Here is a 16,911-nt window from a genome sequence, read left to right as displayed (position 1 = left end):
CATGATTCATTAAATGGTGTAACACTGCTGCCCTCTAGTGGTTAAATCGTGTAATGTTCATGATTCATTAAATGGTGTAACACTGCTGCCCTCTAGTGGTTAAATCGTGTAATGTTTATGATTCATTAAATGGTGTAACACTGCTGCCGTCTAGTGGTTAAATCGTGTAATGTTCATGATTCATTAAATGGTGTAACACTGCTGCACTCTAATGGTTAAATCGTGTGATGTTCATGATTCATTAAATGGTGTAACACTGCTGCCCTCTAGTGGTTAAATCATGTAATGTTCATGATTCATTAAATGGTGTAACACTGCTGCCCTCTAGTGGTTAAATCGTGTAATGTTCATGATTCATTAAATGGTGTAACACTGCTGCCCTCCAGTGGTTAAATCATGTAATCTTTCATGATTCATTAAATGGTGAAACACTGCTGCCCTCTAGTGGTTAAATTATGTCATGTCCATGATTCATTAAATGGTGTAACACTGCTGCCCTCTCGTGGTTAAATCGTGTAATGTTCATGATTCATTAAATGGTGTAACACTGCTGCCGTCTAGTGGTTAAATCGTGTAATGTTCATGATTCATTAAATGGTGTAACACTGCTGCCCTCTAGTGGTTAAATCGTGTAATGTTCATGATTCATTAAATGGTGTAACACTGCTGCCCTCTAGTGGTTAAATCGTGTAATGTTCATGATTCATTAAATGGTGTAACACTTCTGCCCTCAAGTGGTTAAATCATGTAATGTTTATGATTCATTAAATGGTGTAACACTGTTGCCCTCTAGTGGTTAAATCATGACATTTTTCATGATTCATTAAATGGTGTAACACTGCTGCCCTCTAGTGGTTAAATCATGTAATGTCCATGATTCATTAAATGGTGTAACACTGCTGCCCTCTAGTGGTTAAATCGTGTAATGTTCATGATTCATTAAATGGTGTAACACTGCTGCCCTCTAGTGGTTAAATCGTGTAATGTTCATGATTCATTAAATGGTGTAACACTGCTGCCCTCTAGTGGTTAAATCATGTAATGCTCATGATTCATTAAATGGTGTAACACTGTTGCCCTCTAGTGGTTAAATCATGTAATGTTCATGATTCATTAAATGGTGTAACACTGCTGCGCTCTAGTGGTTAAATCATGTAATGTTTATGATTCATTAAATGGTGTAACACTGCTGCCCTCTAGTGGTTAAATCATGTAATGTTCATGATTCATTAAATGGTGTAACACTGCTGCCCTCTAGTGGTTAAATCATGTAATGTTCATGATTCATTAAATGGTGTAACACTGCTGCCCTCTAGTGGTTAAATCATGTAATGTTCATGATTCATTAAATGGTGTAACACTGCTGCCCTCTAGTGGTTAAATCATGTAATGTTCATGAGTCATTAAATGGTGTAACACTGCTGCCCTCTGGTGGTTAAATCATGTAATGTTTATGATTCATTAAATGGTGTAACACTGCTGCCCTCCAGTGGTTAAATCGTGTAATCTTTCATGATTCATTAAATGGTGTAACACTGCTGCCCTCTAGTGGTTAAATCGTGTAATGTTTATGATTCATTAAATGGTGTAACACTGCTGCCCTCCAGTGGTTAAATCGTGTAATCTTTCATGATTCATTAAATGGTGTAACACTGCTGCCCTCCAGTGGTTAAATCGTGTAATGTTCATGATTCATTAAATGGTGTAACACTGCTGCCCTCTAGTGGTTAAATCGTGTAATGTTCATAATTCATTAAATGGTGTAACACTTCTGCCCTCAAGTGGTTAAATCATGTAATGTTTATGATTCATTAAATGGTGTAACACTGTTGCCCTCTAGTGGTTAAATCATGACATTTTTCATGATTCATTAAATGGTGTAACACTGCTGCCCTCTAGTGGTTAAATCATGTAATGTCCATGATTCATTAAATGGTGTAACACTGCTGCCCTCTAGTGGTTAAATCGTGTAATGTTCATGATTCATTAAATGGTGTAACACTGCTGCCCTCTAGTGGTTAAATCGTGTAATGTTTATGATTCATTAAATGGTGTAATGCTGCGTTCACACCGGTCGCGTTGATTTTTAGACGCACTGCAAAAAAGCGTCCAACGCACTGCAAAAAAGCGTCCAACGCGCCGCCGGTTGTGTTCACACCGGTCGCTGCAAAATCTCGTAGCGCCGGAGAGGGGGCGTGGTTTATCGTCCTGGAAGCCTCGATCTGACCGCCATTGTTTTCCGCCGTCAACCATGACAGGAATAAGGACAATTGCTGCTTTGTACGTGTTGTGGAAGTCCCTCAAACATCGGAATGCCAAACGCCGTCATGTCTGGTTCATAATATTGTTCAGAGGAGCTCCGTGGATTGTATCGAGCTGTATTCACTGTCTAGCAAGCCACCGGTCGCTGTTTACTACAGCTGTAGGAACACAAAATAAACTGATTTGGCTGTGATTCAACGGCAATAAACCGACAAAAAGGGACTCCGAAATAACTACGTAATGATGCCGATTTGTACTTGTCTTCTCCGACAAAAAGGGACTCCGAAATAACTACGTAATGATGCCGATTTGTACTTGTCTTCTCCGACAAAAAGGGACTCCGAAATAACTACGTAATGATACCGATTTGTAGGTTACTGGTCTTCTCAATGGAGCTCTGATGGATCGGTGCTAGGCTATGCTAACATCGTAGCAGCTCCACCAGCACTCAATAACGTCACGTAGACGTAAATACGGCAGCGTCTATTTATTGTTTGTACCGTATGGTTTACACACACACATGCATACACATAGTTTGGTCCGGTCTCTATTGATATGAGGTATCGTAGCGCTCTGGGTGAACACAGACGGCGACAGGATTTATTTCCTGATTCAACAACGGCAGGAAGCCAGTGACGACAGGGGGAGCAACTCAACGCTGATAGGCTATCGCGCCACAGCGTCACGCGATTATGTCGCTGAAGTTGAAAAATTTCAACTCGCGCGTTGGCGATTTTGCGGCGTCCAACGCGTCCACCGCGTCCACCGCACTGCAATAACGCGTCCAACGCGCCGCGGGATCGCAAAATCGAGGCGGGCCAGTCTCATCGCGTCTGTGCATAGACTTTGTATGTAATCTCGACGCGCGTCAAAAAATCAACGCGACCGGTGTGAACGCAGCATAACACTGCTGCCGTCTAGTGGTTAAATCGTGTAATGTTCATGATTCATTAAATGGTGTAACACTGCTGCACTCTAATGGTTAAATCGTGTGATGTTCATGATTCATTAAATGGTGTAACACTGCTGCCCTCTAGTGGTTAAATCATGTAATGTTCATGATTCATTAAATGGTGTAACACTGCTGCCCTCTAGTGGTTAAATCGTGTAATGTTCATGATTCATTAAATGGTGTAACACTGCTGCCCTCCAGTGGTTAAATCATGTAATCTTTCATGATTCATTAAATGGTGAAACACCGCTGCCCTCTAGTGGTTAAATTATGTCATGTCCATGATTCATTAAATGGTGTAACACTGCTGCCCTCTCGTGGTTAAATCGTGTAATGTTCATGATTCATTAAATGGTGTAACACTGCTGCCGTCTAGTGGTTAAATCGTGTAATGTTCATGATTCATTAAATGGTGTAACACTGCTGCCCTCTAGTGGTTAAATCGTGTAATGTTCATGATTCATTAAATGGTGTAACACTGCTGCCCTCTAGTGGTTAAATCGTGTAATGTTCATGATTCATTAAATGGTGTAACACTTCTGCCCTCAAGTGGTTAAATCATGTAATGTTTATGATTCATTAAATGGTGTAACACTGTTGCCCTCTAGTGGTTAAATCATGACATTTTTCATGATTCATTAAATGGTGTAACACTGCTGCCCTCTAGTGGTTAAATCATGTAATGTCCATGATTCATTAAATGGTGTAACACTGCTGCCCTCTAGTGGTTAAATCGTGTAATGTTCATGATTCATTAAATGGTGTAACACTGCTGCCCTCTAGTGGTTAAATCGTGTAATGTTCATGATTCATTAAATGGTGTAACACTGCTGCCCTCTAGTGGTTAAATCATGTAATGCTCATGATTCATTAAATGGTGTAACACTGTTGCCCTCTAGTGGTTAAATCATGTAATGTTCATGATTCATTAAATGGTGTAACACTGCTGCGCTCTAGTGGTTAAATCATGTAATGTTTATGATTCATTAAATGGTGTAACACTGCTGCCCTCTAGTGGTTAAATCATGTAATGTTCATGATTCATTAAATGGTGTAACACTGCTGCCCTCTAGTGGTTAAATCATGTAATGTTCATGATTCATTAAATGGTGTAACACTGCTGCCCTCTAGTGGTTAAATCATGTAATGTTCATGATTCATTAAATGGTGTAACACTGCTGCCCTCTAGTGGTTAAATCATGTAATGTTCATGAGTCATTAAATGGTGTAACACTGCTGCCCTCTAGTGGTTAAATCATGTAATGTTTATGATTCATTAAATGGTGTAACACTGCTGCCCTCCAGTGGTTAAATCGTGTAATCTTTCATGATTCATTAAATGGTGTAACACTGCTGCCCTCTAGTGGTTAAATCGTGTAATGTTTATGATTCATTAAATGGTGTAACACTGCTGCCCTCCAGTGGTTAAATCGTGTAATCTTTCATGATTCATTAAATGGTGTAACACTGCTGCCCTCTAGTGGTTAAATCATGTAATGTCCATGATTCATTAAATGGTGTAACACTGCTGCCCTCCAGTGGTTAAATCATGTAATCTTTCATGATTCATTAAATGGTGTAACACTGCTGCCCTCTAGTGGTTAAATCATGTAATGTCCATGATTCATTAAATGGTGTAACACTGCTGCCCTCTAGTGGTTAAATCATGTAATGTTCATGAATCATTAAATGGTGTAACACTGCTGCACTCTTGTGGTTAAATCATGTGATGTTCATGATTCATTAAATGGTGTAACACTGCTGCCCTCTAGTGGTTAAATAGTGTAATGTTTATGATTCATTAAATGGTGTAACACTGTTGCCCTCTAGTGGTTAAATCATGACATTTTTCATGATTCATTAAATGGTGTAACACTGCTGCCATCTAGTGGTTAAATCATGTAATGTCCATGATTCATTAAATGGTGTAACACTGCTGCCCTCTAGTGGTTAAATCATGTGATGTTCATGATTCATTAAATGGTGTAACACTGCTGCCCTCTAGTGGTTAAATAGTGTAATGTTTATGATTCATTAAATGGTGTAACACTGCTGCCCTCTAGTGGTTAAATCGTGTAATGTTCATGAATCATTAAATGGTGTAACACTGCTGCCCTCTAGTGGTTAAATCGTGTAATGTTCATGATTCATTAAATGGTGTAACACTGCTGCGCTCTAGTGGTTAAATCATGTAATGTTTATGATTCATTAAATGGTGTAACACTGCTGCCCTCTAGTGGTTAAATCGTGTAATGTTCATGATTCATTAAATGGTGTAACACTGCTGCCCTCTAGTGGTTAAATCATGTAATTTTTCATGATTCATTAAATGGTGTAACACTGCTGCCCTCTAGTGGTTAAATCGTGTAATGTTCATGATTCATTAAATGGTGTAACACTGCTGCCCTCTAGTGGTTAAATCATGTAATGCTCATGATTCATTAAATGGTGTAACACTGCTGCCCTCTAGTGGTTAAATCATGTAATATCCATGATTCATTAAATGGTGTAACACTGCTGCCCTCTAGTGGTTAAATCATGTAATGTCCATGATTCATTAAATGGTGTAACACTGCTGCCCTCTAGTGGTTAAATAGTGTAATGTTTATGATTCATTAAATGGTGTAACACTGCTGCCCTCTAGTGGTTAAATCATGTAATGTTCATGATTCATTAAATGGTGTAACACTGCTGCCCTCTAGTGGTTAAATCGTGTAATGTTCATGATTCATTAAATGGTGTAACACTGCTGCCCTCAAGTGGTTAAATCATGTAATGTTTATGATTCATTAAATGGTGTAACACTGTTGCCCTCTAGTGGTTAAATCATGACATTTTTCATGATTCATTAAATGGTGTAACACTGCTGCCCTCTAGTGGTTAAATCATGTAATGATCATGAATCATTAAATGGTGTAACACTGCTGCCCTCTAGTGGTTAAATCGTGTAATGTTTATGATTCATTAAATGGTGTAACACTGCTGCCCTCTAGTGGTTAAATCGTGTAATGTTTATGATTCATTAAATGGTGTAACACTGCTGCCCTCCAGTGGTTAAATCATGTAATATTTCATGATTCATTAAATGGTGTAACACTGCTGCCCTCTAGTGGTTAAATCATGTAATATCCATGATTCATTAAATGGTATAACACTGCTGCCCTCTAGTGGTTAAATCATGTAATGTTTATGATTCATTAAATGGTGTAACACTGCTGCCCTCTAGTGGTTAAATCATGTAATTTTTCATGATTCATTAAATGGTGTAACACTGCTGGCCTCTAGTGGTTAAATCATGTAATGTCCATGATTCATTAAATGGTGTAACACTGCTGCCCTCTAGTGGTTAAATCGTGTAATGTTTATGATTCATTAAATGGTGTAACACTGCTGCCCTCTAGTGGTTAAATCGTGTAATGTTCATGATTCATTAAATGGTGTAACACTGCTGCCCTCTAGTGGTTAAATCGTGTAATGTTTATGATTCATTAAATGGTGTAACACTGCTGCCGTCTAGTGGTTAAATCGTGTAATGTTCATGATTCATTAAATGGTGTAACACTGCTGCACTCTAATGGTTAAATCGTGTGATGTTCATGATTCATTAAATGGTGTAACACTGCTGCCCTCTAGTGGTTAAATCATGTAATGTTCATGATTCATTAAATGGTGTAACACTGCTGCCCTCTAGTGGTTAAATCGTGTAATGTTCATCATTCATTAAATGGTGTAACACTGCTGCCCTCCAGTGGTTAAATCATGTAATCTTTCATGATTCATTAAATGGTGAAACACTGCTGCCCTCTAGTGGTTAAATTATGTCATGTCCATGATTCATTAAATGGTGTAACACTGCTGCCCTCTCGTGGTTAAATCGTGTAATTTTTCATGATTCATTAAATGGTGTAACACTGCTGCCCTCTAGTGGTTAAATCATGTAATGATCATGAATCATTAAATGGTGTAACACTGATGCCCTCTAGTGGTTAAATCGTGTAATGTTCATGATTCATCAAATGGTGTAACACTGCTGCGCTCTAGTGGTTAAATCATGTAATGTTTATGATTCATTAAATGGTGTAACACTGCTGCCCTCTAGTGGTTAAATCGTGTAATGTTCATGATTCATTAAATGGTGTAACACTGCTGCGCTCTAGTGGTTAAATCATGTAATGTTTATGATTCATTAAATGGTGTAACACTGCTGCCCTCTAGTGGTTAAATCGTGTAATGTTCATGATTCATTAAATGGTGTAACACTGCTGCCCTCTAGTAGTTAAATCGTGTAATGTTTATGATTCATTAAATGGTGTAACACTGCTGCCCTCTAGTGGTTAAATCGTGTAATGTTTATGATTCATTAAATGGTGTAACACTGCTGCCCTCCAGTGGTTAAATCATGTAATATTTCATGATTCATTAAATGGTGTAACACTGCTGCCCTCTAGTGGTTAAATCATGTAATATCCATGATTCATTAAATGGTATAACACTGCTGCCCTCTAGTGGTTAAATCATGTAATGTTTATGATTCATTAAATGGTGTAACACTGATGCCCTCTAGTGGTTAAATCATGTAATTTTTCATGATTCATTAAATGGTGTAACACTGCTGCCCTCTAGTGGTTAAATCATGTAATGTCCATGATTCATTAAATGGTGTAACACTGCTGCCCTCTAGTGGTTAAATCGTGTAATGTTTATGATTCATTAAATGGTGTAACACTGCTGCCCTCTAGTGGTTAAATCGTGTAATGTTCATGATTCATTAAATGGTGTAACACTGCTGCCCTCTAGTGGCTAAATCGTGTAATGTTTATGATTCATTAAATGGTGTAACACTGCTGCCGTCTAGTGGTTAAATCGTGTAATGTTCATGATTCATTAAATGGTGTAACACTGCTGCACTCTAATGGTTAAATCATGTGATGTTCATGATTCATTAAATGGTGTAACACTGCTGCCCTCTAGTGGTTAAATCATGTAATGTTCATGATTCATTAAATGGTGTAACACTGCTGCCCTCTAGTGGTTAAATCGTGTAATGTTCATCATTCATTAAATGGTGTAACACTGTTGCCCTCCAGTGGTTAAATCATGTAATCTTTCATGATTCATTAAATGGTGAAACACTGCTGACCTCTAGTGGTTAAATTATGTCATGTCCATGATTCATTAAATGGTGTAACACTGCTGCCCTCTCGTGGTTAAATCGTGTAATGTTTATGATTCATTAAATGGTGTAACACTGCTGCCGTCTAGTGGTTAAATCGTGTAATGTTCATGATTCATTAAATGGTGTAACACTGCTGCACTCTAATGGTTAAATCGTGTGATGTTCATGATTCATTAAATGGTGTAACACTGCTGCCCTCTAGTGGTTAAATCATGTAATGTTCATGATTCATTAAATGGTGTAACACTGCTGCCCTCCAGTGGTTAAATCATGTAATCTTTCATGATTCATTAAATGGTGAAACACTGCTGCCCTCTAGTGGTTAAATTATGTCATGTCCATGATTCATTAAATGGTGTAACACTGCTGCCCTCTGGTGGTTAAATCGTGTAATGTTTATAATTCATTAAATGGTGTAACACTGCTGCCCTCTAGTGGTTAAATCATGTAATGCTCATGATTCATTAAATGGTGTAACACTGTTGCCCTCTAGTGGTTAGATCATGTAATGTTCATGAATCATTAAATGGTGTAACACTGATGCCCTCTAGTGGTTAAATCATGTAATGTTCATGATTCATTAAATGGTGTAACACTGCTGCGCTCTAGTGGTTAAATCATGTAATGTTTATGATTCATTAAATGGTGTAACACTGCTGCCCTCTAGTGGTTAAATCATGTAATGTTCATGATTCATTAAATGGTGTAACACTGCTGCCCTCTAGTGGTTAAATCATGTAATGTTCATGATTCATTAAATGGTGTAACACTGCTGCCCTCTAGTGGTTAAATCATGTAATGTTCATGATTCATTAAATGGTGTAACACTGCTGCCCTCTAGTGGTTAAATCATGTAATGTTTATGATTCATTAAATGGTGTAACACTGCTGCCCTCCAGTGGTTAAATCGTGTAATCTTTCATGATTCATTAAATGGTGTAACACTGCTGCCCTCTAGTGGTTAAATCGTGTAATGTTCATGATTCATTAAATGGTGTAACACTGCTGCCCTCTAGTGGTTAAATCGTGTAATGTTCATGATTCATTAAATGGTGTAACACTGCTGCCCTCTAGTGGTTAAATCGTGTAATGTTCATGAATCATTAAATGGTGTAACACTGCTGCCCTCTAGTGGTTAAATCGTGTAATGTTCATGATTCATTAAATGGTGTAACACTGCTGCCCTCTAGTGGTTAAATCATGTAATGTTGATGATTCATTAAATGGTGTAACACTGCTGCCCTCCAGTGGTTAAATCATGTAATCTTTCATGATTCATTAAATGGTGTAACACTGCTACCCTCTAGTGGTTAAATCATGTAATGTCCATGATTCATTAAATGGTGTAACACTGCTGCCCTCCAGTGGTTAAATCATGTAGTCTTTCATGATTCATTAAATGGTGTAACACTGCTGCCCTCTAGTGGTTAAATCATGTAATGCCCATGATTCATTAAATGGTGTAACACTGCTGCCCTCTAGTGGTTAAATCATGTAATGTTCATGAATCATTAAATGGTGTAACACTGCTGCACTCTTGTGGTTAAATCATGTGATGTTCATGATTCATTAAATGGTGTAACACTGCTGCCCTCTAGTGGTTAAATAGTGTAATGTTTATGATTCATTAAATGGTGTAACACTGTTGCCCTCTAGTGGTTAAATCATGACATTTTTCATGATTCATTAAATGGTGTAACACTGCTGCCATCTAGTGGTTAAATCATGTAATGTCCATGATTCATTAAATGGTGTAACACTGCTGCCCTCTAGTGGTTAAATAATGTGATGTTCATGATTCATTAAATGGTGTAACACTGCTGCCCTCCAGTGGTTAAATAGTGTAATGTTTATGATTCATTAAATGGTGTAACACTGCTGCCCTCTAGTGGTTAAATCGTGTAATGTTCATGAATCATTAAATGGTGTAACACTGCTGCCCTCTAGTGGTTAAATCGTGTAATGTTCATGATTCATTAAATGGTGTAACACTGCTGCGCTCTAGTGGTTAAATCATGTAATGTTTATGATTCATTAAATGGTGTAACACTGCTGCCCTCTAGTGGTTACATCGTGTAATGTTCATGATTCATTAAATGGTGTAACACTGCTGCCCTCTAGTAGTTAAATCGTGTAATGTTTATGATTCATTAAATGGTGTAACACTGCTGCCCTCTAGTGGTTAAATCGTGTAATGTTTATGATTCATTAAATGGTGTAACACTGCTGCCCTCCAGTGGTTAAATCATGTAATATTTCATGATTCATTAAATGGTGTAACACTGCTGCCCTCTAGTGGTTAAATCATGTAATATCCATGATTCGTTAAATGGTATAACACTGCTGCCCTCTAGTGGTTAAATCATGTAATGTTTATGATTCATTAAATGGTGTAACACTGCTGCCCTCTAGTGGTTAAATCATGTAATTTTTCATGATTCATTAAATGGTGTAACACTGCTGCCCTCTAGTGGTTAAATCATGTAATGTCCATGATTCATTAAATGGTGTAACACTGCTGCCCTCTAGTGGTTAAATCGTGTAATGTTTATGATTCATTAAATGGTGTAACACTGCTGCCCTCTAGTGGTTAAATCGTGTAATGTTCATGATTCATTAAATGGTGTAACACTGCTGCCCTCTCGTGGTTAAATCGTGTAATATTCATGATTCATTAAATGGTGTAACACTGCTGCCCTCCAGTGGTTAAATCATGTAATCTTTCATGATTCATTAAATGGTGAAACACTGCTGCCCTCTAGTGGTTAAATTATGTCATGTCCATGATTCATTAAATGGTGTAACACTGCTGCCCTCTCGTGGTTAAATCGTGTAATGTTCATGATTCATTAAATGGTGTAACACTGCTGCCCTCTAGTGGTTAAATCGTGTAATGTTTATGATTCATTAAATGGTGTAACACTGCTGCCGTCTAGTGGTTAAATCGTGTAATGTTCATGATTCATTAAATGGTGTAACACTGCTGCACTCTAATGGTTAAATCGTGTGATGTTCATGATTCATTAAATGGTGTAACACTGCTGCCCTCTAGTGGTTAAATCATGTAATGTTCATGATTCATTAAATGGTGTAACACTGCTGCCCTCCAGTGGTTAAATCATGTAATCTTTCATGATTCATTAAATGGTGAAACACTGTTGCCCTCTAGTGGTTAAATTATGTCATGTCCATGATTCATTAAATGGTGTAACACTGCTGCCCTCCAGTGGTTAAATTATGTCATGTCCATGATTCATTAAATGGTGTAACACTGCTGCCCTCTAGTGGTTAAATCGTGTAATGTTTATGATTCATGAAATGGTGTAACACTGCTGCCCTCTAGTGGTTAAATCATGTAATGCTCATGATTCATTAAATGGTGTAACACTGTTGCCCTCTAGTGGTTAGATCATGTAATGTTCATGAATCATTAAATGGTGTAACACTGATGCCCTCTAGTGGTTAAATCATGTAATGTTCATGATTCATTAAATGGTGTAACACTGCTGCGCTCTAGTGGTTAAATCATGTAATGTTTATGATTCATTAAATGTTGTAACACTGCTGCCCTCTAGTGGTTAAATCATGTAATGTTCATGATTCATTAAATGGTGTAACACTGCTGCCCTCTAGTAGTTAAATCATGTAATGTTCATGATTCATTAAATGTTGTAACACTGCTGCCCTCTAGTGGTTAAATCATGTAATGTTCATGATTCATTAAATGGTGTAACACTGCTGCCCTCTAGTGGTTAAATCATGTAATGTTCATGATTCATTAAATGGTGTAACACTGCTGCCCTCTAGTGGTTAAATCATGTAATGTTCATGATTCATTAAATGGTGTAACACTGCTGCCCTCTAGTGGTTAAATCATGTAATGTTTATGATTCATTAAATGGTGTAACACTGCTGACCTCCAGTGGTTAAATCGTGTAATCTTTCATGATTCATTAAATGGTGTAACACTGCTGCCCTCTAGTGGTTAAATCGTGTAATGTTCATGATTCATTAAATGGTGTAACACTGCTGCCCTCTAGTGGTTAAATCGTGTAATGTTCATGATTCATTAAATGGTGTAACACTGCTGCCCTCTAGTGGTTAAATCATGTAATGTTGATGATTCATTAAATGGTGTAACACTGCTGCCCTCCAGTGGTTAAATCATGTAATCTTTCATGATTCATTAAATGGTGTAACACTGCTGCCCTCTAGTGGTTAAATCATGTAATGTCCATGATTCATTAAATGGTGTAACACTGCTGCCCTCCAGTGGTTAAATCATGTAATCTTTCATGATTCATTAAATGGTGTAACACTGCTGCCCTCTAGTGGTTAAATCATGTAATGCCCATGATTCATTAAATGGTGTAACACTGCTGCCCTCTAGTGGTTAAATCATGTAATGTTCATGAATCATTAAATGGTGTAACACTGCTGCACTCTTGTGGTTAAATCATGTGATGTTCATGATTCATTAAATGGTGTAACACTGCTGCCCTCTAGTGGTTAAATAGTGTAATGTTTATGATTCATTAAATGGTGTAACACTGTTGCCCTCTAGTGGTTAAATCATGACATTTTTCATGATTCATTAAATGGTGTAACACTGCTGCCCTCTAGTGGTTAAATCATGTAATGTCCATGATTCATTAAATGGTGTAACACTGCTGCCCTCTAGTGGTTAAATCATGTGATGTTCATGATTCATTAAATGGTGTAACACTGCTGCCCTCTAGTGGTTAAATAGTGTAATGTTTATGATTCATTAAATGGTGTAACACTGCTGCCCTCTAGTGGTTAAATCGTGTAATGTTCATGATTCATTAAATGGTGTAACACTGCTGCCCTCTAGTGGTTAAATCGTGTAATGTTCATGATTCATTAAATGGTGTAACACTGCTGCCCTCAAGTGGTTAAATCATGTAATGTTTATGATTCATTAAATGGTGTAACACCGTTGCCCTCTAGTGGTTAAATCATGACATTTTTCATGATTCATTAAATGGTGTAACACTGCTGCCCTCTAGTGGTTAAATCATGTAATGTCCATGATTCATTAAATTGTGTAACACTGCTGCCCTCTAGTGGTTAAATCGTGTAATGTTCATGATTCCTTAAATGGTGTAACACTGCTGCCCTCTAGTGGTTAAATCATGTAATTTTTCATGATTCATTAAATGGTGTAACACTGCTGCCCTCTAGTGGTTAAATCGTGTAATGTTCATGATTCATTAAATGGTGTAACACTGCTGCCCTCTAGTGGTTAAATCATGTAATGCTCATGATTCATTAAATGGTGTAACACTGTTGCCCTCTAGTGGTTAAATCATGTAATGTTCATGAAACATTAAATGGTGTAACACTGATGCCCTCTAGTGGTTAAATCATGTAATGTTCATGATTCATTAAATGGTGTAACACTGCTGCGCTCTAGTGGTTAAATCATGTAATGTTTATGATTCATTAAATGGTGTAACACTGCTGCCCTCTAGTGGTTAAATCATGTAATGTTCATGATTCATTAAATGGTGTAACACTGCTGCCCTCTAGTGGTTAAATCATGTAATGTTCATGATTCATTAAATGGTGTAACACTGCTGCCCTCTAGTGGTTAAATCGTGTAATGTTCATCATTCATTAAATGGTGTAACACTGTTGCCCTCCAGTGGTTAAATCATGTAATCTTTCATGATTCATTAAATGGTGAAACACTGCTGACCTCTAGTGGTTAAATTATGTCATGTCCATGATTCATTAAATGGTGTAACACTGCTGCCCTCTCGTGGTTAAATCATGTAATGTTTATGATTCATTAAATGGTGTAACACTGCTGCCGTCTAGTGGTTAAATCGTGTAATGTTCATGATTCATTAAATGGTGTAACACTGCTGCACTCTAATGGTTAAATCGTGTGATGTTCATGATTCATTAAATGGTGTAACACTGCTGCCCTCTAGTGGTTAAATCATGTAATGTTCATGATTCATTAAATGGTGTAACACTGCTGCCCTCCAGTGGTTAAATCATGTAATCTTTTATGATTCATTAAATGGTGAAACACTGCTGCCCTCTAGTGGTTAAATTATGTCATGTCCATGATTCATTAAATGGTGTAACACTGCTGCCCTCTGGTGGTTAAATCGTGTAATGTTTATAATTCATTAAATGGTGTAACACTGCTGCCCTCTAGTGGTTAAATCATGTAATGCTCATGATTCATTAAATGGTGTAACACTGTTGCCCTCTAGTGGTTAGATCATGTAATGTTCATGAATCATTAAATGGTGTAACACTGATGCCCTCTAGTGGTTAAATCATGTAATGTTCATGATTCATTAAATGGTGTAACACTGCTGCGCTCTAGTGGTTAAATCATGTAATGTTTATGATTCATTAAATGGTGTAACACTGCTGCCCTCTAGTGGTTAAATCATGTAATGTTCATGATTCATTAAATGGTGTAACACTGCTGCCCTCTAGTGGTTAAATCATGTAATGTTCATGATTCATTAAATGGTGTAACACTGCTGCCCTCTAGTGGTTAAATCATGTAATGTTCATGATTCATTAAATGGTGTAACACTGCTGCCCTCTAGTGGTTAAATCATGTAATGTTTATGATTCATTAAATGGTGTAACACTGCTGCCCTCCAGTGGTTAAATCGTGTAATCTTTCATGATTCATTAAATGGTGTAACACTGCTGCCCTCTAGTGGTTAAATCGTGTAATGTTCATGATTCATTAAATGGTGTAACACTGCTGCCCTCTAGTGGTTAAATCGTGTAATGTTCATGATTCATTAAATGGTGTAACACTGCTGCCCTCTAGTGGTTAAATCGTGTAATGTTCATGAATCATTAAATGGTGTAACACTGCTGCCCTCTAGTGGTTAAATCGTGTAATGTTCATGATTCATTAAATGGTGTAACACTGCTGCCCTCTAGTGGTTAAATCATGTAATGTTGATGATTCATTAAATGGTGTAACACTGCTGCCCTCCAGTGGTTAAATCATGTAATCTTTCATGATTCATTAAATGGTGTAACACTGCTACCCTCTAGTGGTTAAATCATGTAATGTCCATGATTCATTAAATGGTGTAACACTGCTGCCCTCCAGTGGTTAAATCATGTAGTCTTTCATGATTCATTAAATGGTGTAACACTGCTGCCCTCTAGTGGTTAAATCATGTAATGCCCATGATTCATTAAATGGTGTAACACTGCTGCCCTCTAGTGGTTAAATCATGTAATGTTCATGAATCATTAAATGGTGTAACACTGCTGCACTCTTGTGGTTAAATCATGTGATGTTCATGATTCATTAAATGGTGTAACACTGCTGCCCTCTAGTGGTTAAATAGTGTAATGTTTATGATTCATTAAATGGTGTAACACTGTTGCCCTCTAGTGGTTAAATCATGACATTTTTCATGATTCATTAAATGGTGTAACACTGCTGCCATCTAGTGGTTAAATCATGTAATGTCCATGATTCATTAAATGGTGTAACACTGCTGCCCTCTAGTGGTTAAATAATGTGATGTTCATGATTCATTAAATGGTGTAACACTGCTGCCCTCCAGTGGTTAAATAGTGTAATGTTTATGATTCATTAAATGGTGTAACACTGCTGCCCTCTAGTGGTTAAATCGTGTAATGTTCATGAATCATTAAATGGTGTAACACTGCTGCCCTCTAGTGGTTAAATCGTGTAATGTTCATGATTCATTAAATGGTGTAACACTGCTGCGCTCTAGTGGTTAAATCATGTAATGTTTATGATTCATTAAATGGTGTAACACTGCTGCCCTCTAGTGGTTAAATCGTGTAATGTTCATGATTCATTAAATGGTGTAACACTGCTGCCCTCTAGTAGTTAAATCGTGTAATGTTTATGATTCATTAAATGGTGTAACACTGCTGCCCTCTAGTGGTTAAATCGTGTAATGTTTATGATTCATTAAATGGTGTAACACTGCTGCCCTCCAGTGGTTAAATCATGTAATATTTCATGATTCATTAAATGGTGTAACACTGCTGCCCTCTAGTGGTTAAATCATGTAATATCCATGATTCGTTAAATGGTATAACACTGCTGCCCTCTAGTGGTTAAATCATGTAATGTTTATGATTCATTAAATGGTGTAACACTGCTGCCCTCTAGTGGTTAAATCATGTAATTTTTCATGATTCATTAAATGGTGTAACACTGCTGCCCTCTAGTGGTTAAATCATGTAATGTCCATGATTCATTAAATGGTGTAACACTGCTGCCCTCTAGTGGTTAAATCGTGTAATGTTTATGATTCATTAAATGGTGTAACACTGCTGCCCTCTAGTGGTTAAATCGTGTAATGTTCATGATTCATTAAATGGTGTAACACTGCTGCCCTCTCGTGGTTAAATCGTGTAATATTCATGATTCATTAAATGGTGTAACACTGCTGCCCTCTAGTGGTTAAATCGTGTAATGTTTATGATTCATTAAATGGTGTAACACTGCTGCCGTCTAGTG

The sequence above is a fragment of the Melanostigma gelatinosum genome (genome assembly GCF_949748355.1).
Source record: "Melanostigma gelatinosum genome assembly, chromosome: 7".
NCBI classification, from domain to species: Eukaryota; Metazoa; Chordata; class Actinopteri; order Perciformes; family Zoarcidae; genus Melanostigma; species Melanostigma gelatinosum.
This window is presented reverse-complemented; position numbering follows the sequence as displayed.